Below are 26,209 nucleotides of genomic sequence, written 5' to 3' on the forward strand. Positions count from 1 at the left end.
TCCCCGAGAACAGGAAGTCCCAGATCCCCGAGAACAGGAAGTCCCAGATCCCCGAGAACAGGAAGTCCCAGATCCCCGAGAACAGGAAGTCCCAGATCCCCGAGAACAGGAAGTCCCAGATCCCAGAGAACAGGAAGTTCCAGATCCCCGAGAACAGGAAGTCCCAGATTCCCGAGGAAAGGAAGTTCCAGATCCCAGAGAACAGGACAGGAAGTCCCAGATCCCCGAGAACAGGACAGGAAGTCCCAGATCCCCGAGAACAGGAAGTTCCAGATCCCCGAGAACAGGAAGTCCCAGATCCCCGCGAACAGGACAGGAAGTTCCAGATACCCGAGAACAGGAAGTTCCAGATCCCCGAGAACAGGACAGGAAGTCCCAGATCCCCGAGAACAGGAAGTTCCAGATCCCCGAGAACAGGAAGTCCCAGATCCCCGAGAACAGGACAGGAAGTTCCAGATACCCGAGAACAGGAAGTTCCAGATCCCCGAGAACAGGACAGGAAGTCCCAGATCCCCGAGAACAGGATGTTCCAGATCCCCGAGAACAGGAAGTTCCAGATCCCCGAGAACAGGAAGTTCCAGATCCCCGAGAACAGGAAGTCCCAGGTCCCCGAGAACAGGAAGTCCCAGATCCCCGAGAACAGGACAAGAAGTTCCAGATCCCCTAGAACAGGAAGTCCCAGATCCCCGAGAACAGGACAGGAAGTCCCAGATCCCCGAGAACAGGAAGTTCCAGATCCCCGAGAACAGGACAGGAAGTCCCAGATCCCCGAGAACAGGAAGTTCCAGATCCCCGAGAACAGGAAGTCCCAGATCCCCGAGAACAGGACAGGAAGTTCCAGATACCCGAGAACAGGAAGTTCCAGATCCCCGAGAACAGGACAGGAAGTCCCAGATCCCCGAGAACAGGAAGTTCCAGATCCCCGAGAACAGGAAGTCCCAGATCCCCGAGAACAGGAAGTTCCAGATCCCCGAGAACAGGAAGTTCCAGATCCCCGAGAACAGGAAGTCCCAGGTCCCCGAGAACAGGAAGTCCCAGATCCCCGAGAACAGGACAGGAAGTTCCAGATCCCCTAGAACAGGAAGTCCCAGATCCCCGAGAACAGGACAGGAAGTCCCAGATCCCCGAGAACAGGAAGTTCCAGATCCCCGAGAACAAGAAGTCCCAGATCCCCGAGAACAGGAAGTCCCAGATCCCCGAGAACAGGACATGAAGTCCCAGATCCCCGAGAACAGGAAGTCCCAGATCCCCGAGAACAGGAAGTTCCAGATCCCCGAGAACAGGAAGTCCCAGATCCCCGAGAACAGGAAGTCCCAGATCCCGGAGAACAGGAAGTCCCAGATCCCCGAGAACAGGAAGTCCCAGATCCCCGAGAACAGGAAGTCCCAGATCCCCGAGAACAGGAAGTCCCAGATCCCCGAGAACAGGAGATCCCCGAGAACAGGAAGTCCCAGATCCCCGAGAACAGGAAGTCCCAGTTCCCCGAGAACAGGAAGTCCCAGATCCCCGAGAACAGGAAGTCCCAGATCCCCGAGGACAGGACAGGAAGTTCCAGATCCCCGAGAACAGGAAGTCCCAGATCCCCGAGAACAGGAAGTCCCAGATCCCCGAGAACAGGAAGTCCCAGATCCCCGAGGACAGGACAGGAAGTTCCAGATCCCCGAGAACAGGAAGTCCCAGATCCCCGAGAACAGGAAGTCCCAGATCCCCGAGAACAGGAAGTCCCAGATCCCCGAGAACAGGAAGTCCCAGATCCCCGAGAACAGGAAGTCCCAGATCCCCGAGAACAGGAAGTTCCAGATCCCCGAGAACAGGAAGTCCCAGATCCCCGAGAACAGGAAGTCCCAGATCCCCGAGAACAGGAAGTCCCAGATCCCCGAGAACAGGACAGGAAGTCCCAGATCCCCGAGAACAGGAAGTTCCAGATCACCGAGAACAGGAAGTTCCAGATCCCCGAGAACAGGAAGTCCCAGATCCCCGAGAACAGGAAGTCCCAGATCCCCGAGAACAGGAAGTCCCAGATCCCCAAGAACAGGACAGGAAGTCCCAGATCCCCGAGAACAGGAAGTTCCAGATCCCCGAGAACAGGAAGTCCCAGATCCCCGAGATGAGGAAGTTCCAGATCCCTGAGAACAGGAAGTTCCAGATCCCCGAGAACAGGACAGGAAGTTCCAGATCCCCGGGAACAGGAAGTCCCAGATCCCCGAGGACAGGAAGTCCCAGATCCCCGAGAACAGGAAGTCCCAGATCCCCGAGAACAGGAAGTCCCAGATCCCTGAGAACAGGACAGGAAGTCCCAGATCCCCGAGAACAGGAAGTCCCAGATCCCCGAGAACAGGAAGTCCCAGATCCCCGAGAACAGGACAGGAAGTCCCAGATCCCCGAGAACAGGAAGTCCCAGATCCCCAAGAACAGGAAGTCCCAGATCCCCGAGAACAGAACAGGAAGTCCCAGATCCCCGAGAACAGGAAGTCCCAGATCCCCGAGAACAGGAAGTCCCAGATCCCCGAGAACAGGAAGTCCCAGATCCCCGAGAACAGAACAGGAAGTTCAAGATTCCCGAGAACAGGACAGGAAGTTCCAGATCCCCGAGAACAGTAAGTCCCAGATCCCCGAGAACAGGAAGTTCCAGATCCCCGAGAACAGGAAGTTCCAGATCCCCGAGAACAGGACAGGAAGTCCCAGATCCCCGAGAACAGGAAGTTCCAGATCCCTGAGAACAGGAAGTTCCAGATCCCCGAGAACAGAACAGGAAGTCCCAGATCCCCGAGAACAGGAAGTCCCAGATCCCCGAGAACAGGAAGTTCCAGATACCCGAGAACAGGAAGTCCCAGATCCCCGAGAACAGGAATTCCCAGATCCCCGAGAACAGGAAGTCCCAGATCCCCGAGAACAGGAAGTCCCAGATCCCCGAGAACAGGAAGTTCCAGATCCCCGAGAACAGGGCAGGAAGTCCCAGATCCCCGAGAACAGGAAGTCCCAGATCCCCGAGAACAGGAAGTTCCAGATCCCCGAGAACAGGAAGTCCCAGATCCCCGAGAACAGGAAGTTCCAGATCCCCGAGAACAGGGCAGGAAGTCCCAGTTCCCCGAGAACAGGAAGTCCCAGATCCCCGAGAACAGGAAGTCCCAGATCCCCGAGGACAGGACAGGAAGTTCCAGATCCCCGAGAACAGGAAGTCCCAGATCCCCGAGAACAGGAAGTCCCAGATCCCCGAGAACAGGAAGTCCCAGATCCCCGAGGACAGGACAGGAAGTTCCAGATCCCCGAGAACAGGAAGTCCCAGATCCCCGAGAACAGGAAGTCCCAGATCCCCGAGAACAGGAAGTCCCAGATCCCCGAGAACAGGAAGTCCCAGATCCCCGAGAACAGGAAGTCCCAGATCCCCGAGAACAGGAAGTTCCAGATCCCCGAGAACAGGAAGTCCCAGATCCCCGAGAACAGGAAGTCCCAGATCCCCGAGAACAGGAAGTCCCAGATCCCCGAGAACAGGACAGGAAGTCCCAGATCCCCGAGAACAGGAAGTTCCAGATCACCGAGAACAGGAAGTTCCAGATCCCCGAGAACAGGAAGTCCCAGATCCCCGAGAACAGGAAGTCCCAGATCCCCGAGAACAGGAAGTCCCAGATCCCCAAGAACAGGACAGGAAGTCCCAGATCCCCGAGAACAGGAAGTTCCAGATCCCCGAGAACAGGAAGTCCCAGATCCCCGAGATGAGGAAGTTCCAGATCCCTGAGAACAGGAAGTTCCAGATCCCCGAGAACAGGACAGGAAGTTCCAGATCCCCGGGAACAGGAAGTCCCAGATCCCCGAGGACAGGAAGTCCCAGATCCCCGAGAACAGGAAGTCCCAGATCCCCGAGAACAGGAAGTCCCAGATCCCTGAGAACAGGACAGGAAGTCCCAGATCCCCGAGAACAGGAAGTCCCAGATCCCCGAGAACAGGAAGTCCCAGATCCCCGAGAACAGGACAGGAAGTCCCAGATCCCCGAGAACAGGAAGTCCCAGATCCCCAAGAACAGGAAGTCCCAGATCCCCGAGAACAGAACAGGAAGTCCCAGATCCCCGAGAACAGGAAGTCCCAGATCCCCGAGAACAGGAAGTCCCAGATCCCCGAGAACAGGAAGTCCCAGATCCCCGAGAACAGAACAGGAAGTTCAAGATTCCCGAGAACAGGACAGGAAGTTCCAGATCCCCGAGAACAGTAAGTCCCAGATCCCCGAGAACAGGAAGTTCCAGATCCCCGAGAACAGGAAGTTCCAGATCCCCGAGAACAGGACAGGAAGTCCCAGATCCCCGAGAACAGGAAGTTCCAGATCCCTGAGAACAGGAAGTTCCAGATCCCCGAGAACAGAACAGGAAGTCCCAGATCCCCGAGAACAGGAAGTTCCAGATCCCCGAGAACAGGAAGTTCCAGATACCCGAGAACAGGAAGTCCCAGATCCCCGAGAACAGGAAGTTCCAGATCCCCGAGAACAGGAAGTTCCAGATCACCGAAACAGGAAGTCTTAGATCCCGAGAACAGGAAGTTCCAGATCCCCGAGAACAGGAAGTCCCAGATCCCCGAGTACAGGAAGTCCCAGATCCCCGAGAACAGGAAGTCCCAGATCCCCGAGAACAGGAAGTCCCAGATCCCCGAGAACAGGAAGTTCCAGATCCCCGAGAACAGGAAGTCCCAGATCCCCGAGAACAGGAAGTCCCAGATCCCCGAGAACAGGAAGTCCCAGATCCCCGAGAACAGGAAGTCCCAGATCCCCGAGAACAGGAAGTCCCAGATCCCCGAGAACAGGAAGTCCCAGATCCCCGAGAACAGGAAGTACCAGATCCCCGAGAACAGGAAGTCCCAGATCCCTGAGAACAGGAAGTTTCAGATCCCCGAGAACAGGAAGTCCCAGATCTCCGAGAACAGGAAGTCCCAGATCCCCGAGAACAGGAAGTCCCAGATCCCCGAGAACAGGACAGGAAGTCCCAGATCCCCGAGAACAGGAAGTCCCAGATCCCCGAGAACAGGAAGTCCCAGATCCCCGAGAACAGGAAGTCCCAGATCCCCGAGAACAGGACAGGAAGTCCCAGATCCCCGAGAACAGGACAGGAAGTCCCAGATCCCCGAGAACAGGAAGTCCCAGATCCCCGAGAACAGGAAGTCCCAGATCCCCGAGAACAGGAAGTTCCAGATCCCCGAGAACAGGAAGTCCCAGACCCCCGAGAACAGGAAGTCCCAGATCCCCGAGAACAGGAAGTTCCAGATCCCCGAGAACAGGAAGTCCCAGATCCCCGAGAACAGGAAGTTCCAGATCCCCGAGAACAGGAAGTTCCAGATCCCCGAGAACAGGAAGTCCCAGATCCCCGAGAACAGGAAGTCCCAGATCCCCGAGAACAGGAAGTTCCAGATCCCTGAGAACAGGAAGTTCCAGATCCCCGAGAACAGGAAGTTCCAGATCCCCGAGAACAGGACAGGAAGTCCCAGATCCCCGAGAACAGGACAGGAAGTCCCAGATCCCCGAGAACAGGAAGTCCCAGATCCCCGAGAACAGGAAGTTCCAGATCCCCGAGGACAGGAAGTCCCAGATCCCCGAGGACAGGAAGTCCCAGATCCCCGAGAACAGGAAGTTCCAGATCCCCGAGAACAGGACAGGAAGTTCCAGATCCCCGAGAACAGGAAGTTCCAGATCCCCGAGAACAGGAAGTCCCAGATCCCCGAGAACAGGAAGTTCCAGATCCCCGAGAACAGGAAGTTCCAGATCCCCGAGAACAGGAAGTTCCAGATCCCCGAGAACAGGAAGTCCCAGATCCCCGAGAAGAGGAAGTTCCAGATCCCCGAGAACAGGCAGTTCCAGATCCCCGAGAACAGGAAGTTCCAGATCCCCGAGAACAGGAAGTTCCAGATCCCCGAGAACAGGAAGTTCCAGATCCCCGAGAACAGGACAGGAAGTCCCAGATCCCCGAGAACAGGAAGTTCCAGATCCCCGAGAACAGGAAGTTCCAGATCCCCGAGAACAGGAAGTTCCAGATCCCCGAGAACAGGAAGTCCCAGATCCCCGAGAACAGGAAGTCCCAGATCCCCGAGAACAGGACAGGAAGTTCCAGATCCCCGAGAACAGGAAGTCCCAGATCCCCGAGAACAGGAAGTTCCAGATCCCCGAGAACAGGAAGTTCCAGATCCCCGAGAACAGGAAGTCCCAGATCCCCGAGAACAGGAAGTTCCAGATCCCCGAGAACAGGAAGTTCCAGATCCCCGAGAACAGGAAGTTCCAGATCCCCGAGAACAGGAAGTCCCAGATCCCCGAGAACAGGAAGTTCCAGATCCCCGAGAAAAGGAAGTCCCAGTTCCCCGAGAACAGGAAGTCCCAGATCCCCGAGGACAGAAAGTTCCAGATCCCCGAGAACAGGAAGTTCCAGATCCCCGAGGACAGGAAGTTCCAGATCCCCGAGAACAGGAAGTTCCAGATCCCCGAGAACAGGAAGTTCCAGATCCCCGAGAACAGGAAGTCCCAGATCCCCGAGAACAGGAAGTTCCAGATCCCCGAGAAAAGGACAGGAAGTCCCAGATCCCCGAGAACAGGAAGTCCCAGATCCCCGAGAACAGGAAGTCCCAGTTCCCCGAGAACAGGAAGTTCCAGATCCCCGAAACAGGAAGTTCCAGATCCCCGAGAACAGGAAGTTCCAGATCACCGAAACAGGAAGTCTTAGATCCCGAGAACAGGAAGTTCCAGATCCCCGAGAACAGGAAGTCCCAGATCCCCGAGTACAGGAAGTCCCAGATCCCCGAGAACAGGAAGTCCCAGATCCCCGAGAACAGGAAGTCCCAGATCCCCGAGAACAGGAAGTTCCAGATCCCCGAGAACAGGAAGTCCCAGATCCCCGAGAACAGGAAGTCCCAGATCCCCGAGAACAGGAAGTCCCAGATCCCCGAGAACAGGAAGTCCCAGATCCCCGAGAACAGGAAGTCCCAGATCCCCGAGAACAGGAAGTCCCAGATCCCCGAGAACAGGAAGTACCAGATCCCCGAGAACAGGAAGTCCCAGATCCCTGAGAACAGGAAGTTTCAGATCCCCGAGAACAGGAAGTCCCAGATCTCCGAGAACAGGAAGTCCCAGATCCCCGAGAACAGGAAGTCCCAGATCCCCGAGAACAGGACAGGAAGTCCCAGATCCCCGAGAACAGGAAGTCCCAGATCCCCGAGAACAGGAAGTCCCAGATCCCCGAGAACAGGAAGTCCCAGATCCCCGAGAACAGGACAGGAAGTCCCAGATCCCCGAGAACAGGACAGGAAGTCCCAGATCCCCGAGAACAGGAAGTCCCAGATCCCCGAGAACAGGAAGTCCCAGATCCCCGAGAACAGGAAGTTCCAGATCCCCGAGAACAGGAAGTCCCAGACCCCCGAGAACAGGAAGTCCCAGATCCCCGAGAACAGGAAGTTCCAGATCCCCGAGAACAGGAAGTCCCAGATCCCCGAGAACAGGAAGTTCCAGATCCCCGAGAACAGGAAGTTCCAGATCCCCGAGAACAGGAAGTCCCAGATCCCCGAGAACAGGAAGTCCCAGATCCCCGAGAACAGGAAGTTCCAGATCCCTGAGAACAGGAAGTTCCAGATCCCCGAGAACAGGAAGTTCCAGATCCCCGAGAACAGGACAGGAAGTCCCAGATCCCCGAGAACAGGACAGGAAGTCCCAGATCCCCGAGAACAGGAAGTCCCAGATCCCCGAGAACAGGAAGTTCCAGATCCCCGAGGACAGGAAGTCCCAGATCCCCGAGGACAGGAAGTCCCAGATCCCCGAGAACAGGAAGTTCCAGATCCCCGAGAACAGGACAGGAAGTTCCAGATCCCCGAGAACAGGAAGTTCCAGATCCCCGAGAACAGGAAGTCCCAGATCCCCGAGAACAGGAAGTTCCAGATCCCCGAGAACAGGAAGTTCCAGATCCCCGAGAACAGGAAGTTCCAGATCCCCGAGAACAGGAAGTCCCAGATCCCCGAGAAGAGGAAGTTCCAGATCCCCGAGAACAGGCAGTTCCAGATCCCCGAGAACAGGAAGTTCCAGATCCCCGAGAACAGGAAGTTCCAGATCCCCGAGAACAGGAAGTTCCAGATCCCCGAGAACAGGAAGTCCCAGATCCCCGAGAACAGGAAGTCCCAGATCCCCGAGAACAGGACAGGAAGTTCCAGATCCCCGAGAACAGGAAGTCCCAGATCCCCGAGAACAGGAAGTTCCAGATCCCCGAGAACAGGAAGTTCCAGATCCCCGAGAACAGGAAGTCCCAGATCCCCGAGAACAGGAAGTTCCAGATCCCCGAGAACAGGAAGTTCCAGATCCCCGAGAACAGGAAGTTCCAGATCCCCGAGAACAGGAAGTCCCAGATCCCCGAGAACAGGAAGTTCCAGATCCCCGAGAACAGGACAGGAAGTTCCAGATCCCCGAGAACAGGAAGTTCCAGATCCCCGAGAACTGGAAGTTCCAGATCCCCGAGAACAGGAAGTTCCAGATCCCCAGAACAGGAAGTCCCAGATCCCCGAGAACAGGAAGTCCCAGATCCCCGAGAACAGGAAGTCCCAGATCCCCGAGAACAGGAAGTCCCAGATCCCCGAGAACAGGAAGTCCCAGATCCCCGAGAACAGGAAGTCCCAAATCCCCGAGAACAGGAAGTCACAGATCCCCGAGAACAGGAAGTCCCAGATCCCCGAGAACAGGAAGTCCCAGATCCCCGAGAACAGGAAGTCCCAGATCCCAGAGAACAGGACAGGAAGTTCCAGATCCCCGAGAACAGGAAGTCCCAGATCCCCGAGAACAGGAAGTCCCAGATCCCCGAGAACAGGAAGTCCCAAATCCCCGAGAACAGGAAGTCCCAGATCCCCGAGAACAGAACAGGAAGTTCCAGATCCCCGAGAACAGGAAGTTCCAGATCCCCGAGAACAGGAAGTCCCAGATCCCCGAGAACAGGACAGGAAGTCCCAGATCCCCGAGAACAGGAAGTTCCAGATCCCCGAGAACAGCTCAGGAAGTTCCAGATCCCCGAGAACAGGAAGTCCCAGATCCCCGAGAACAGGAAGTCCCAGATCCCCGAGAACAGGACAGGAAGTTCCAGATCCCCGAGAACAGGAAGTCCCAGGTCCCCGAGAACAGGAAGTCCCAGATCCCCGAGAACAGGAAGTCCCAGATCCCCGAGAACAGGAAGTCCCAGATCCCCGAGAACAGGAAGTCCCAGATCCCCGAGAACAGGAAGTCCCAGATCCCCGAGGACAGGAAGTTCCAGATCCCCGAGAACAGGAAGTTCCAGATCCCCGAGAACAGGAAGTCCCAGATCCCCGAGAACAGGAAGTTCCAGATCCCCGAGAACAGGAAGTCCCAGATCCCCGAGAACAGGAAGTTCCAGATCCCCGAGAACAGGAAGTCCCAGATACCCGAGAACAGGAAGTCCCAGATCCCCGAGAACAGGAAGTCCCAGATCCCCGAGAACAGGAAGTCCCAGATCCCCGAGAACAGGAAGTCCCAGATCCCCGAGAACAGGAAGTCCCAGATCCCCAGGAACAGGAAGTCCCAGATCCCCGAGAACAGGAAGTTCCAGATCTCTGGGAACGGAAAGTTCTAGAACCCCGAGAACAGGACAGGAAGTCCCAGATCCCCGAGAACAGGAAGTTCCAGATCCCCGAGAACAGGAAGTCCCAGATCCCCGAGAACAGGAAGTCCCAGATCCCCGAGAACAGGAAGTCCCAGATCCCCGAGAACAGGAAGTCCCAGATCCCCGAGAACAGGAAGTCCCAGATCCCTGAGGACAGGAAGTCCCAGATCCCCGAGAACAGGAAGTCCCAGATCCCCGAGAACAGGAAGTTCCAGATCCCCGAGAACAGGAAGTTCCAGATCCCCGAGAACAGGAAGTCCCAGATCCCCGAGAACAGGAAGTCCCAGATCCCCGAGAACAGGACAGGAAGTTCCTGATCCCCGAGAACAGGAAGTCCCACATCCCCGAGAACAGGAAGTCCCAGATCCCCGAGAACAGGAAGTCCCACATCCCCGAGAACAGGAAGTCCCAGATCCCCAAGAACAGGAAGTCCCAGATCCCCGAGAACAGAACAGGAAGTCCCAGATCCCCGAGAACAGGAAGTCCCAGATCCCCGAGAAAAGGAAGTTCCAGATCCCCGAGAACAGGAACTTCCAGATCCCCAAGAACAGGAAGTCCCAGATCCCCGAGAACAGGAAGTTCCAGATCCCCGAGAACAGAAAGTCCCAGATCCCCGAGAACAGGACGTCCCAGATCCCTGAGAACAGGAAGTTCCAGATCCCCGAGAACAGGAAATTCCTGATCCCCGAGAACAGGAAGTCCCAGAAACCCGAGAACAGAACAGGAAGTCCCAGATCCCCGAGAACAGGAAGTTCCAGATCCCTAGAACAGGAAGTCCCAGACCCCGAGAACAGGAAGTCCCAGATCCCCGAGAACAGGAAGTCCCAGATCCCCGAGAACAGGAAGTCCCAGATCCCCGAGAACAGGAAGTTCCAGATCCCCGAGAACAGGAAGTCCCAGAAACCCGAGAACAGGAAGTCCCAGATCCCCGAGAACAGGAAGTCCCAGATCCCCGAGAACAGGAAGTCCCAGATCCCCGAGAACAGGAAGTCCCAGATCCCCGAGAACAGGAAGTTCCAGATCCCCGAGAACAGGAAGTCCCAGACCCCGAGAACAGGAAGTCCCAGATCCCCGAGAACAGGAAGTCCCAGATCCCCGAGAACAGGAAGTCCCAGATCCCCGAGAACAGGAAGTCCCATATCCCCGGGAACAGGACAGGAAGTCCCAGATCCCCGAGAACAGGAAGTCCCAGATCCCCGAGAACAGGAAGTCCCAGATCCCCGAGAACAGGAAGTCCCAGATCCCCGAGAACAGGACAGGAAGTTCCAGATCCCCGAGAACAGGAAGTCCCAGATCCCCGAGAACAGGAAGTCCCAGATCCCCGAGAAGAGGAAGTCCCAGATCCCCGAGAACAGGACAGGAAGTCCCAGATCCCCGAGAACAGGAAGTCCCAGATCCCCGAGAACAGGACAGGAAGTCCCAGATCCCCGAGAACAGGACATGAAGTCCCAGATCCCCGAGAACAGGAAGTTCCAGATCCCCGAGAACAGGAAGAAGTTCCAGATCCCCGAAAACAGGAAGTTCCAGATCCCCGAGAACAGGAAGTCCCAGATCCCCGAGAACAGGAAGTCCCAGATCCCCGAGAACAGGAAGTCCCAGATCCCCGAGAACAGGAAGTCCCAGATCCCCGAGAACAGGAAGTTCCAGATCCCCGAGAACAGGAAGTCCCAGATCCCCGAGAACAGGAAGTCCCAGATCCCCGAGAACAGGACAGGAAGTCCCAGATCCCCGAGAACAGGAAGTCCCAGATCCCCGAGAACAGGAAGGCCCAGATCCCCGAGGACAGGAAGTTCCAGATCACCGAGAACAGGAAGTCCCAGATCCCCGAGAACAGGAAGTCCAGATCCCCGAGAACAGGAAGTCCCAGATCCCCGAGAACAGGAAGTCCCAGATCCCCGAGAACAGGACAGGAAGTCCCAGATCCCCGAGAACAGGAAGTTCCAGATCCCCGAGAACAGGAAGTCCCAGATCCCCGATAACAGGAAGTTCCAGATCCCCGATAACAGGAAGTCCCAGGTCCCCGAGAACAGGAAGTTCCAGATCCCCGAGAACAGGAAGTTCCAGATCCCCGAGAACAGGAAGTCCCAGATCCCCGATAACAGGAAGTCCCAGATCCCCGAGAACAGGAAGTCCCAGATCCCCGAGAACAGGACAGGAAGTTCCAGATCCCCGAGAACAGGAAGTTCCAGATCCCCGAGAACAGGAAGTCCCAGATCCCCGAGAACAGGAAGTTCCAGATCCCCGAGAACAGGAAGTCCCAGATCCCCGAGAACAGGAAGTCCCAGATCCCCGAGAACAGGAAGTTCCAGATCCACGAGAACAGGAAGTCCCAGATCCCCGAGAACAGGAAGTCCCAGATCCCCGAGAACAGGACAGGAAGTCCCAGATCCCCGAGAACAAGAAGTCCCAGATCCCCGAGAACAGGAATTCCCAGATCCCCGAGAACAGGAAGTCCCAGATCCCCGAGAACAGGAAGTCCCAGATCCCCGAGAACAGGAAGTCCCAGATCCCCGAGAACAGGAAGTCCCAGATCCCAGAGAACAGGAAGTCCCAGATCCCCGAGAACAGGACAGGAAGTTCCAGATCCCCGAGAACAGGAAGTTCCAGATCCCCGAGAACAGGAAGTCCCAGATCCCCGAGAACAGGAAGTCCCAGATCCCCGAGAACAGGACAGGAAGTTCCAGATCCCGGAGAACAGGAAGTCCCAGATCCCGGAGAACAGGAAGTCTCAGATCCCCGAGAACAGGAAGTCCCAGATCCCCGAGAACAGGAAGTCCCAGATCCCCGAGAACAGGAAGTCCCAGATCCCCAAGAACAGGAAGTTCCAGATCCCCGAGAACAGGAAGTCCCAGATCCCCGAGAACATGAAGTTCCAGATCCCCGAGAACAGGAAGTTCCAGATCCCCGAGGACAGGAAGTTCCAGATCCCCGAGAACAGGAAGTTCCAGATCCCCGAGAACAGGAAGTCCCAGATCCCCGAGGACAGGAAGTCCCAGATCCCCGAGAACAGGAAGTTCCAGATCCCCGAGAACAGGAAGTCCCAGATCCCCAAGAACAGGAAGTTCCAGAACCCCGAGAACAGGAAGTTCCAGATCCACGAGAACAGGAAGTTCCAGATCCCCGAGAACAGGAAGTTCCAGATCCCCGAGAACAGGAAGTCCCAGATCCCCGAGAACAGGAAGTTCCAGATCCCAGAGAACAGGAAGTCCCAGATCCCCGAGAACAGGACAGGAAGTCCCAGATCCTCGAGAACAGGAAGTCCCAGATCCCCGAGAACAGGACAGGAAGTCCCAGATCCCCGACAACAGGACAGGAAGTTCCACATCCCCGAGAACAGGAAGTCCCAGATCCCCGAGAACAGGAAGTCCCAGATCCCCGAGAACAGGACAGGAAGTTCCAGATCCCCGAGAACAGGACAGGAAGTCCCAGATCCTCGAGAACAGGAAGTCCCAGATCCCCGAGAACAGGACAGGAAGTCCCAGATCCCCGAGAACAGGACAGGAAGTTCCACATCCCCGAGAACAGGAAGTCCCAGATCCCCGAGAACAGGAAGTCCCAGATCCCCGAGAACAGGAAGTCCCAGATCCCCGAGAACAGGAAGTCCCAGATCCCCGAGAACAGGAAGTTCCAGACCCCCGAGAACAGGAAGTCCCAGATCCCCGAGAACAGGAAGTCCCAGATCCCCGAGAACAGGAAGTCCCAGATCCCCGAGAACAGGAAGTCCTAGATCCCCGAGAACAGGAAGTTCCAGATCCCCGAGAACAGGAAGTTCCAGATCCCCGAGAACAGGAAGTCCCAGATCCCCGAGAACAGGACAGGAAGTTCCAGATCCCCGAGAACAGGAAGTCCCAGATCCCCGAGAACAGGAAGTTCCAGATCCCCGAGGACAGGAAGTCCCAGATCCCCGAGAACAGGAAGTCCCAGATCCCCGAGAACAGGAAGTCCCAGATCCCAGAGAACAGGACAGGAAGTTCCAGATCCCTGAGAACAGGAAGTCCCATATCCCCGAGAACAGGAAGTCCCAGATCCCCGAGAACAGGAAGTCCCACATCCCCGAGAACAGGAAGTTCCAGATCCCCGAGAACAGGAAGTTCCAGATCCCCGAGAACAGGAAGTCCCAGATACCCGAGAACAGGAAGTCCCAGATCCCCGAGAACAGGAAGTTCCAGATCCCCGAGAACAGGAAGTCCCAGGTCCCCGAGAACAGGAAGTCCCAGATCCCCGAGAACAGGAAGTCCCAGATCCCCGAGAACAGGAAGTTCCAGATCCCCGAGAACAGGAAGTTCCAGATACCCGAGAACAGGAAGTTCCAGATCCCCGAGAACAGGAAGTTCCAGATCCCCGAGAACAGGACAGGAAGTTCCAGATCCCCGAGAACAGGAAGTCCCAGATCCCCGAGAACAGGACAGGAAGTTCCAGATCCCCGAGAACAGGAAGTCCCAGATCCCCGAGGAAAGGAAGTTCCAGATCACCGAGAACAGAACAGGAAGTCCCAGATCCCCGAGAACAGGAAGTCCCAGATCCCCGAGAACAGGAAGTTCCAGATCCCCGAGAACAGGAAGTTCCAGATCACCGAGAACAGAACAGGAAGTTCCAGATCCCCGAGAACAGGAAGTCCCAGATCCCCGAGAACAGGAAGTCCCAGATCCCCGAGAACAGGACAGGAAGTTCCAGATCCCCGAGAACAGGAAGTCCCAGATCCCCGAGAACAGGAAGTCCCAGATCCCCGAGAACAGGAAGTCCCAGATCCCCGAGAACAGGAAGTCCCAGATCCCCGAGAACAGGAAGTCCCAGATCCCCGAGAACAGGACAGGAAGTCCCAGATCCCCGAGAACAGGAAGTTCCAGATCCCCGAGAACAGGAAGTTCCAGATCCCCGAGAACAGGAAGTTCCAGATCCCCGAGAACAGGAAGTTCCAGATCCCCGAGAACAGGAAGTCCCAGATCCCCGAGAACAGGACAGGAAGTCCCAGATCCCCGAGAACAGGAAGTCCCAGATCCCCGAGAACAGGAAGTCCCAGATCCCCGAGAACAGGAAGTCCCAGATCCCCGAGAACAGGAAGTCCCAGATCCCCGAGAACAGGACAGGAAGTCCCAGATCCCCGAGAACAGGAAGTTCCAGATCCCCGAGAACAGGAAGTCCCAGATCCCCGAGAACAGAACAGGAAGTCCCAGATCCCCGAGAACAGGAAGTCCCAGATCCCCGAGAACAGGAAGTCCCAGATCCCCGAGAACAGGAAGTTCCAGATCCCCGAGAACAGGAAGTCCCAGATCCCCGAAAACAGGAAGTCCCAGATCCCCGAGAACAGGAAATCCCAGATCCCCGAGAACAGGAAGTTCCAGATCCCCGAGAACAGGAAGTCCCAGATCCCCGAGAACAGGAAGTTCCAGATCCCCGAGAACAGGAAGTTCCAGATCCCCGAGAACAGGAAGTTCCAGATCCCCGAGAACAGGAAGTTCCAGATCCCCGAGAACAGGAAGTTCCAGATCCCCGAGAACAGGAAGTTCCAGATCCCCGAGAACAGGAAGTCCCAGATCCCCGAGAACAGGAAGTCCCAGATCCCCGAGGACAGGAAGTCCCAGATCCCCTAGAACAGGAAGTCCCAGATCCCCGAGGACAGGAAGTCCCAGATCCCCGAGAACAGGAAGTTCCAGATCCCCGAGAACAGGACAGGAAGTCCCAGATCCCCGAGAACAGGAAGTTCCAGATCCCCTAGAACAGGAAGTCCCATATCCCCGAGATCAGGAAGTCCCAGATCCCCGAGAACAGGAAGTCCCAGATCCCCGAGAACAGGAAGTCCCAGATCCCCGAGAAGAGGAAGTCCCAGATCCCCGAGAACAGGAAGTCCCAGACCCCCGAGAACAGGAAGTTCCAGATCCCCGAGGACAGGAAGTTCCAGATCCCCGAGAACAGGAAGTCCCAGATCCCCGAGAACAGGAAGTTCCAGATCCCCGAGAACAGGAAGTCCCAGATCCCCGAGAACAGGAAGTCCCATATCCCCGAGAACAGGACAGGAAGTCCCAGATCCCCGAGAACAGGAAGTTCCAGATCCCCGAGAACAGGAAGTTCCAGATCCCGGAGAACAGGAAGTCCCAGATCCCCGAGAACAGGAAGTCCCAGATCCCCGAGAACAGGGAGTCCCAGATCCCCGAGAACAGGACAGGAAGTCCCAGATCCCCGAGAACAGGAAGTCCCAGATCCCCGAGAACAGGAAGTCCCAGATCCCCGAGAACAGGAAGTCCCAGATACCCGAGAACAGGACAGGAAGTCCCAGATCCCCGAGGACAGGAAGTCCCAGATCCCCGAGAACCGGAAGTCCCAGATCCCCGAGAACAGGAAGTCCCAGATCCCCGAGAACAGGAAGTCCCAGATCCCCGAGAACAGGAAGTCCCAGATCCCCGAGAACAGGAAGTCCCAGATCCCCGAGAACAGGAAGTCCCAGATCCCCGAGAACAGGAAGTCCCAGATCCCCGAGAACAGGAAGTCCCAGATCCCCGAGGACAGGAAGTCCCAGATCCCCGAGAACAGGAAGTCCCAGATCCCCGAGAACAGGACAGGATGTCCCAGATCCCCGAGAACAGGAAGTCCCAGGTCCCCGAGAACAGGACAGGACGTCCCAGATCCCCGAGAACAGGAAGTTCCAGATCCCCGAGAACAGGAAGTCCCAGAACCCCGAGAACAGGACAGGAAGTCCCAGATCACCGAGAACAGGAAGTTCCAGATCCCCGAGAACAGGAAGTCCCAGATCCCCGAGAACAGGAAGTTCCAGATCCCCGAGAACAGGAAGTCCCAGATCCCCGAGAACAGGAAGTTCCAGATCCCCGAGAACAGGAAGTCTCAGATCCCCGAGAACAGGAAGTTCCAGATCCCCGAGAACAGGAAGTTCCAGATCCCCGAGAACAGGAAGTCCCAGATCCCCGAGAACAGGAAGTCCCAGATCCCCGAGAACAGGAAGTCCCAGATCCCTGAGAACAGGAAGTCCCAGATCCCCGAGAACAGGAAGTCCCAGATCCCCGACAACAAGAAGTTCCAGATCCCCGAGAACAGGACAGGAAGTTCCAGATCCCCGAGAACAGGAAGTCCCAGATCCCCGAGAACAGGAAGTTCCAGATCCCCGAGGACAGGAAGTCCCAGATCCCCGAGAACAGGACAGGAAGTTCCAGATCCCCGAGAACAGGAAGTTCCAGATCCCCGAGAACAGGAAGTCCCAGATCCCCGAGAACAGGAAGTCCCAGATCCCCGAGAACAGGAAGTCCCAGATCCCCGAGAACAGGAAGTCCCAGATCCCCGAGAACAGGAAGTTCCAGATCCCCGAGAACAGGAAGTCCCAGATCCCCGAGAACAGGACAGGAAGTCCCAGATCCCCGAGAACAGGAAGTCCCAGATCCCCGAGAACAGGAAGTCCCAGATCCCCGAGAACAGGAAGTCCCAGATCCACGAGAACAGGACAGGAAGTTCCAGATCCCCGAGAACAGGAAGTCCCAGATCCCCGAGAACAGGAAGTCCCAGATCCCCGAGAACAGGAAGTTCCAGATCCCCGAGAACAGGAAGTCCCAGATCCCCGAGAACAGGAAGTTCCAGATCCCCGAGAACAGGAAGTCCCAGATCCCCGAGAACAGGAAGTCCCAGATCCCCGAGAACAGGAAGTCCCAGATCCCCGAGAACAGGGAGTCCCAGATCCCCGAGAACAGGAAGTCCCAGATCCCCGAGAACAGGAAGTCCCAGATCCCCGAGAACAGGAAGTTCCAGATCCCTGAGAACAGGAAGTTCCAGATCCCCGAGAACAGGAAGTCCCAGATCCCCGAGAACAGGAAGTCCCAGATCCCCGAGAACAGGAAGTTCCAGATCCCCGAGAACAGGAAGTTCCAGATCCCCGAGAACAGGACAGGAAGTCCCAGATCCCCGAGAACAGGAAGTCCCAGATCCCCGAGAACAGGAAGTCCCAGATCCCCGAGAACAGGAAGTTCCAGATCCCCGAGGACAGGAAGTCCCAAATCCCCGAGAACAGGAAGTCCCAGATCCCCGAGAACAGGAAGTCCCAGATCCCCGAGAACAGGAAGTCCCAGATCCCCGAGGACAGGAAGTCCCAGATCCCCGAGAACAGGAAGTCCCAGATCCCCGAGAACAGGAAGTCCCAGATCCCCGAGAACAGGACAGGAAGTTCCAGATCCCCGAGAACAGGAAGTCCCAGATCACCGAGAACAGGAAGTCCCAGATCCCCGAGAACAGGAAGTCCCAGATCCCCGAGAACAGGACAGGAAGTTCCAGATCCCCGAGGACAGGAAGTCCCAGATCCCCGAGGACAGGAAGTTCCAGATCCCCGAGAACAGGAAGTTCCAGATCCCCGAGAACAGGAAGTCCCAGATCCCTGAGAACAGGAAGTCCCAGATCCCCGAGAACAGGAAGTCTCAGATCCCTGAGAACAGGACAGGAAGTTACAGATCCCCGAGAACAGGAAGTCTCAGATCCCTGAGAACAGGACAGGAAGTTACAGATCCCCGAGAACAGGAAGTCCCAGATCCCCGAGAACAGGAAGTCCCAGATCCCCGAGAACAGGAAGTTCCAGATCCCCGAGAACAGGAAGTTCCAGATCCCCGAGAACAGGAAGTCTCAGATCACTAGGAACAGGACAGGAAGTTACAGATCCCCGAGAACAGGAAGTCCCAGATCCCCGAGAACAGGAAGTCCCAGATCCCCGAGAACAGGACAGGAAGTCCCAGATCCGCGAGAACAGGAAGTCCCAGATCCCTGAGAACAGGAAGTCCCAGATCCCCGAGAACAGGAAGTCCCAGATCCCCGAGAACAGGAAGTCCCAGATCCCCGAGAACAGGAAGTCCCAGATCCCCGAGAACAGGAAGTTCCAGATCCCCGAGAACAGGAAGTCCCAGATCCCCGAGAACAGGAAGTCCCAGATCCCCGAGAACAGGAAGTCCCAGATCCCCAAGAACAGGAAGTTCCAGATCCCCGAGAACAGGAAGTCCCAGATCCCCGAGAACAGGAAGTTCCAGATACCCGAGAACAGGAAGTCCCAGATCCCCGAGAACAGGAAGTTCCAGATCCCCGAGAACAGGAAGTTCCAGATCCCCGAGAACAGGAAGTCCCAGATCCCCGAGAACAGGAAGTCCCAGATCCCCGAGAACAGGAAGTTCCAGATCCCCGAGAACAAGAAGTTCCAGATCCCCGAGAACAGGAAGTTCCAGATCCCCGAAAACAGGAAGTCCCAGATCCCCGAGAACAGGAAGTCCCAGATCCCCGAGAACAGGAAGTCCCATATCCCCGAGAACAGGAAGTTCCAGATCCCCGAGAACAGAAAGTTCCAGATCCCCGAGAACAGGAAGTCCCAATCCCCGAGAACAGGAAGTCCCAGATCCCCGAGAACAGGAAGTCCCAGATCCCCGAGGACAGGACAGGAACTCCCAGATCCCCGAGAACAGGAAGTCCCAGATCCCCGAGAACAGGAAGTTCCAGATCCCCGAGAACAGGAAGTTCCAGATCCCCGTGAACAGGAAGTCCCAGATCCCCGAGAACAGGAAGTTCCAGATCCCCGAGAACAGGAAGTTCCAGATCCCCGAGAACAGGAAGTTCCAGATCCCCGAGAACAGGACAGGAAGTCCCAGATCCCCGAGAACAGGAAGTTCCAGATCCCCGAGAACAGGAAGTCCCAGATCCCCGAGAACAGGAAGTCCCAGATCCCCGAGAACAGGAAGTTCCAGATCCCCGAGAACAGGAAGTCCCAGATCCCCGAGAACAGGAAGTCCCAGATCCCCGAGAACAGGAGGTTCCAGATCCCCGAGAACAGGAAGTCCCAGATCCCCGAGAACAGGAAGTTCCAGATCCCCGAGAACAGGAAGTCCCAGATCCCCGAGAACAGGAAGTTCCAGATCCCCGAGAACAGGAAGTCCCAGATCCCCGAGAACAGGAAGTCCCAGATCCCCGAGAACAGGAGGTTCCAGATCCCCGAGAACAGGAAGTCCCAGATCCCCGAGAACAGGAAGTTCCAGATCCCCGAGAACAGGAAGTCCCAGATCCCCGAGAACAGGAAGTTCCATATCCCCGAGAACAGGAAGTCCCAGATCCTCGAGAACAGGAAGTTCCAGATCCCCGAGAACAGGACAGGAAGTTCCAGATCCCCGAGAACAGGAAGTCCCAGATCCCCGAGAACAGGAAGTCCCAGATCCCCGAGTACAGGACAGGAAGTCCCAGATCCCCGAGAACAGGAAGTCCCAGATCCCCGAGAACAGGAAGTCCCAGATCCCCGAGGACAGGAAGTCCCAGATCCCCGAGAACAAGAAGTCCCAGATCCCCGAGAACAGGAAGTCCCAGATCCCCGAGGACAGGAAGTCCCAGATCCCCGAGAACAGGAAGTCCCAGATCCCCGAGAACAGGAAGTCCCAGATACCCGAGAACAGGAAGACCCAGATCCCCGAGAACAGGAAGTCCCAGATCCCCGAGAACAGGAAGTCCCAGATCCCCGAGAACAGGAAGTCCCAGATCCCCGAGAACAGGAAGTCCCAGATCCCCGAGAACAGGAAGACCCAGATCCCCGAGAACAGGAAGTCCCAGATCCCCGAGAACAGGACAGGAAGTCCCAGATCCCCGAGAACAGGAAGTCCCAGATCCCCGAGAACAGGAAGTTCCAGATCACCGAGGACAGGAAGTCCCAGATCTCCGAGAACAGGAAGTCCCAGATCCCCGAGAACAGGAAGTCCCAGATTCCCGAGAACAGGACAGGAAGTCCCAGATCCGCGAGAACAGGAAGTCCCAGATCCCCGAGAACAGGACAGGAAGTTCCAGATCCCCGAGAACAGGAAGTCCCAGATCCCCGAGAACAGGAAGTTCCAGATCCCCGAGAACAGGAAGTTCCAGATCCCCGAGAACAGGAAGTCCCAGATCCCCGAGAACAGGAAGTCCCAGATCCCCGAGAACAGGAAGTCCCAGATCCCCGAGACAGGACAGGAAGTCCCAGATCCCCGAGACAGGACAGGAAGTCCCAGATCCCCGAGAACAGGAAGTTCCAGATCCCCGAGGACAGGAAGTTCCAGATCCCCGAGAACAGGAAGTCCCAGATCCCCGAGAACAGGAAGTTCCAGATCCCCGAGAACAGGAAGTCCCAGATCCCCGAGAACAAGAAGTCCCAGATCCCCGAGAACAAGAAGTCCCAGATCCCCGAGAACAGGAAGTCCCAGATCCCCGAGAACAGGAAGTCCCAGATCCCCGAGAACAGGAAGTCCCAGATCCCCGAGAACAGGAAGTCCCAGATCCTTGAGAACAGGACAGGAAGTCCCAGATCCCCGAGAACAGGAAGTCCCAGATCCCCGAGAACAGGAAGTTCCAGATCCCCGAGAACAGGAAGTCCCAGATCCCCGAGAACAGGAAGTCCCAGATCCCCGAGAACAGGAAGTCCCAGATCCCCGAGAACAGGAAGTTCCAGATCCCCGAGAACAGGAAGTCCCAGATCCCCGAGAACAGGAAGTTCCAGATACCCGAGAACAGGAAGTCCCAGATCCCCGAGAACAGGAAGTTCCAGATCCCCGAGAACATTAAGTTCCAGATCCCCGAGAACAGGAAGTCCCAGATCCCCGAGAACAGGAAGTCCCAGATCCCCGAGAACAGGAAGTTCCAGATCCCCGAGAACAAGAAGTTCCAGATCCCCGAGAACAGGAAGTTCCAGATCCCCGAAAACAGGAAGTCCCAGATCCCCGAGAACAGGAAGTCCCAGATCCCCGAGAACAGGAAGTACCATATCCCCGAGAACAGGAAGTTCCAGATCCCCGAGAACAGAAAGTTCCAGATCCCCGAGAACAGGAAGTCCCAATCCCCGAGAACAGGAAGTCCCAGATCCCCGAGAACAGGAAGTCCCAGATCCCCGAGGACAGAACAGGAACTCCCAGATCCCCGAGAACAGGAAGTCCCAGATCCCCGAGAACAGGAAGTCCCAGATCCCCGAGAACAGGAGGTTCCAGATCCCCGAGAACAGGAAGTTCCAGATCCCCGAGAACAGGAAGTCCCAGATCCCCGAGAACAGGAAGTTCCAGATCCCCGAGAACAGGAAGTCCCAGATCCTCGAGAACAGGAAGTTCCAGATCCCCGAGAACAGGAAGTTCCAGATCCCCGAGAACAGGAAGTCCCAGATCCCCGAGTACAGGACAGGAAGTCCCAGATCCCCGAGAACAGGAAGTCCCAGATCCCCGAGAACAGGAAGTCCCAGATCCCCGAGGACAGGAAGTCCCAGATCCCCGAGAACAAGAAGTCCCAGATCCCCGAGAACAGGAAGTCCCAGATCCCCGAGGACAGGAAGTCCCAGATCCCCGAGAACAAGAAGTCCCAGATCCCCGAGAACAGGAAGTCCCAGATCCCCGAGAACAGGAAGTCCCAGATCCCCGAGAACAGGAAGACCCAGATCCCCGAGAACAGGAAGTCCCAGATCCCCGAGAACAGGACAGGAAGTCCCAGATCCCCGAGAACAGGAAGTCCCAGATCCCCGAGAACAGGAAGTTCCAGATCACCGAGGACAGGAAGTCCCAGATCTCCGAGAACAGGAAGTCCCAGATCCCCGAAAACAGGAAGTCCCAGATTCCCGAGAACAGGACAGGAAGTCCCAGATCCGCGAGAACAGGAAGTCCCAGATCCCCGAGAACAGGACAGGAAGTTCCAGATCCCCGAGAACAGGAAGTCCCAGATCCCCGAGAACAGGAAGTTCCAGATCCCCGAGAACAGGAAGTTCCAGATCCCCGAGAACAGGAAGTCCCAGATCCCCGAGAACAGGAAGTTCCAGATCCCCGAGAACAGGAAGTCCCAGATCCCCGAGGACAGGAAGTCCCACACCCCCAGGAACAGGAAGTCCCAGATCCCCGAGAACAGGACAGGAAGTTCCACATCCCCGAGAACAGGACATGAAGTCCCAGATCCCCGAGGACAGAACAGGAAGTCCCAGATCCCCGAGAACAGGAAGTCCCAGATACCCGAGAACAGGAAGTTCCAGATACCCGAGAACAGGAAGTTCCAGATCCCTGAGAACAGGAAGTCCCAGATCCCCGAGAACAGGAAGTCCCAGATCCCCGAGAACAGGAAGTCCCAGATCCCCGAGAACAGGAAGTCCCAGATCCCCGAGAACAGGACAGGAAGTTCCAGATCCCCGAGAACAGGAAGTCCCAGATCCCCGAAAACAGGAAGTTCCAGATCCCCGAGAACAGGAAGTCCAAGATCCCCGAGAACAGGAAGTTCCAGATCCCCGAGGACAGGAAGTCCCAGATCCCCGAGAACAGGAAGTTAAGATCCCCGAGAACAGGACACGAAGTCCCAGATCCACGAGAACAGGAAGTCCCACACCCCCGAGAACAGGAAGTCCCAGATCCCCGAGAACAGGACAGGAAGTCCCAGATCCCCGAGAACAGGACAGGAAGTCCCAGATCCCCGAGAACAGGAAGTTCCAGATCCCCGAGAACAGGAAGTCCCAGATCCCCGAGAACAGGACAGGAAGTCCCAGATCCCCGAGAACAGGACAGGAAGTCCCAGATCCCCGAGAACAGGAAGTTTCAGATCCCCGAGAACAGGAAGTTCCAGATCCCCGAGAACAGGAAGTTCCAGATCCCCGAGAACAGGACAGGAAGTCCCAGATCCCCGAGAACAGGACAGGAAGTTCCAGATCCCCGAGAACAGGAAGTCCCAGATCCCCGAAAACAGGAAGTTCCAGATCCCCGAGAACAGGAAGTCCAAGATCCCCGAGAACAGGAAGTTCCAGATCCCCGAGGACAGGAAGTCCCAGATCCCCGAGAACAGGAAGTTCCAGATCCCCGAGAACAGGAAGTTCCAGATCCCCGAGAACAGGAAGTCCCAGAATCCCGAGAACAGGACGGGAAGTCCCAGATACCCGAGAACAGGAAGTCCCAGATCCCCGAGAACAGGAAGTCCCAGATCCCCGAGAACAGGATGTCCCAGATCCCCGAGAACAGGAAGTCCCAGATCCCCGAGAACAGGAAGTCCCAGATCCCCGAGAACAGGAAGTTCCAGATCCCCGAGAACAGGAAGTCCCAGATCCCCGAGAACAGGAAGTCCCAGATCCCCGAGAACAGGAAGTCCCAGATCCCCGAGAACAGGAAGTCCCAGATCCCCGAGAACAGGAAGTCCCAGATCCCCGAGAACAGGAAGTCCCAGATCCCCGAGAACAGGAAGTCCCAGATCCCCGAGAACAGGAAGTTCCAGATCCCCGAGAACAGGAAGTTCCAGATCCCCGAGAACAGGAAGTCCCAGATCCCCGAGAACAGGAAGTTCCAGATCCCCGAGAACAGGAAGTCCCAGATCCCCGAGAACAGGAAGTTCCAGATCCCCGAGAACAGGAAGTCCCAGATCCCCGAGAACAGGAAGTCCCAGATCCCCGAGAACAGGAAGTCCCAGATCCCCGAGAACAGGAAGTCCCAGATCCCCGAGAACAGGAAGTCCCAGATCCCCGAGAACAGGAAGTTCCAGATCCCCGAGAACAGGAAGTTCCAGATCCTCGAGTATAGGACAGGAAGTCCCAGATCCCCGAGGACAGGAAGTCCCAGATCCCCGAGAACAGGAAGTTCCAGATCCCCGAGAACAGGACAGGAAGTCCCTGATCCCCGAGAACAGGACAGGAAGTTCCAGATCCCCGAGAACAGGAAGTCCCAGATCCCCGAGAACAGGAAGTTCCAGATCCCCGAGAACAGGAAGTTCCAGATCCCCGAGAACAGGAAGTCCCAGATCCCCGAGAACAGGAAGTCCCAGATCCCCGAGAACAGGAAGTTCCAGATCCCCGAGAACAGGACAGGAAGTCCCAGATCCCCGAGAACAGGAAGTTCCAGATCCCCAAGAACAGGAAGTCCCAGATCCCCGAGAACAGGAAGTCCCAGATCCCCGAGAACAGGAGTCCCAGATCCCCGAGAACAGGAAGTCCCAGATCCCCGAGAACAGGAAGTCCCAGATCCCCGAGAACAGGAAGTCCCAGATCCCTGAGAACAGGAAGTCCCAGATACCCGAGAACAGGAAGTTCCAGATCCCCGAGAACAGGAAGTCCCAGATCCCCGAGAACAGGAAGTCCCAGATCCCCGAGAACAGGAAGTCCCAGATCCCCGAGAACAGGAAGTTCCAGATCCCCGAGAACAGGACAGGAAGTCCCAGATCCCCGAGAACAGGAAGTCCCAGATCCCCGAGAACAGGAAGTCCCAGATCCCCGAGAACAGGAAGTTCCAGATCCCCGAGAACAGGAAGTCCCAGATCCCCAAGAACAGGAAGTCCCAGATCCCCGAGAACAGGACAGGAAGTTCCAGATCCCCGAGAACAGGAAGTCCCAGATCCCCGAGAACAGGAAGTCCCAGATCCCCGAGAACAGGAAGTCCCAGATCCCCAAGAACAGGACAGGAAGTCCCAGATCCCCGAGAACAGGAAGTCCCAGATCCCCGAGAACAGGAAGTTCCAGATCCCCGAGAACAGGAAGTCCCAGATCCCCGAGAACAGGAAGTCCCAGATCCCCGAGAACAGGAAGTCCCAGATCCCCGAGAACAGGAAGTCCCAGATCCCCGAGAACAGGAAGTCCCAGATCCCCGAGAACAGGAAGTCCCATTTCCCCGAGAACAGGAAGTCCCAGATCCCCGAGAGCAGGAAGTCCCAGTTCCCCGAGAACAGGAAGTCCCAGATCCCCGAGAACAGGACAGGAAGTTCCAGATCCCCGAGAACAGGAAGTCCCAGATCCCCGAGAACAGGAAGTCCCAGATCCCCGAGAACAGGACAGGAAGTCCCAGATCCCCGAGAACAGGAAGTCCCAGATCCCCGAGAACAGGAAGTCCCAGATCCCCGAGAACAGGAAGTCCAAGATCCCCGAGAACAGGAAGTCCCAGATCCCCGAGAACAGGAAGTCCCAGATCCCCGAGAACAGGAAGTCCAAGATCCCCGAGAACAGGAAGTCACAGATCCCCGAGAACAGGACAGGAAGTTCCAGATCCCCGAGAACAGGACAGGAAGTCCCAGATCCCCGAGAACAGGAAGTCCCAGATCCCCGAGAACAGGACAGGAAGTCCCAGATCCCCGAGAACAGGAAGTCCCAGATCCCCGAGAACAGGAAGTCCCAGATCCCCGAGAACAGGAAGTCCCAGATCCCCGAGGACAGGAAGTCCCAGATCCCCGAGAACAGGAAGTTCCAGATCCCGGAGAACAGGACAGGAAGTTCCAGATCCCCGAGAACAGGAAGTTCCAGATCCCCGAGAACAGGAAGTCCCAGATCCCCGAGAACAGGAAGTCCCAGATCCCCGAGAACAGGAAGTTCCAGATCCCCGAGAACAGGAAGTCCCAGATCCCCGAGAACAGGAAGTTCCAGATCCCCGAGAACAGGAAGTTCCAGATCCCCGAGGACAGGAAGTTCCAGATCCCCGAGAACAGGAAGTTCCAGATCCCCGAGTACAGGAAGTCCCAGATCCCCGAGAACAGGAAGTTCCAGATCCCCGAGAACAGGACAGGAAGTCCCAGATCCCCGAGAACAGGACAGGAAGTTCCAGATCCCCGAGAACAGGAAGTTCCAGATTCCCGAGAACAGGAAGTTCCAGATCCCCGAGAACAGGAAGTTCCAGATCCCCGAGAACAGG

The 26,209-nt window shown here is 56.6% G+C and overlaps 1 protein-coding gene across 1 annotated transcript in view; it reads left to right on the forward strand.

The window, feature by feature from the left end:
• Usp11 (ubiquitin specific peptidase 11) overlaps positions 1 to 26,209 on the forward strand; it is a 147,052-nt gene that overhangs the window by 96,961 nt on the left and 23,882 nt on the right. The window lies entirely within an intron of this gene.

Source organism: Microtus pennsylvanicus, chromosome X, assembly GCF_037038515.1.
Source record: "Microtus pennsylvanicus isolate mMicPen1 chromosome X, mMicPen1.hap1, whole genome shotgun sequence".
Classification (NCBI taxonomy): domain Eukaryota; kingdom Metazoa; phylum Chordata; class Mammalia; order Rodentia; family Cricetidae; genus Microtus; species Microtus pennsylvanicus.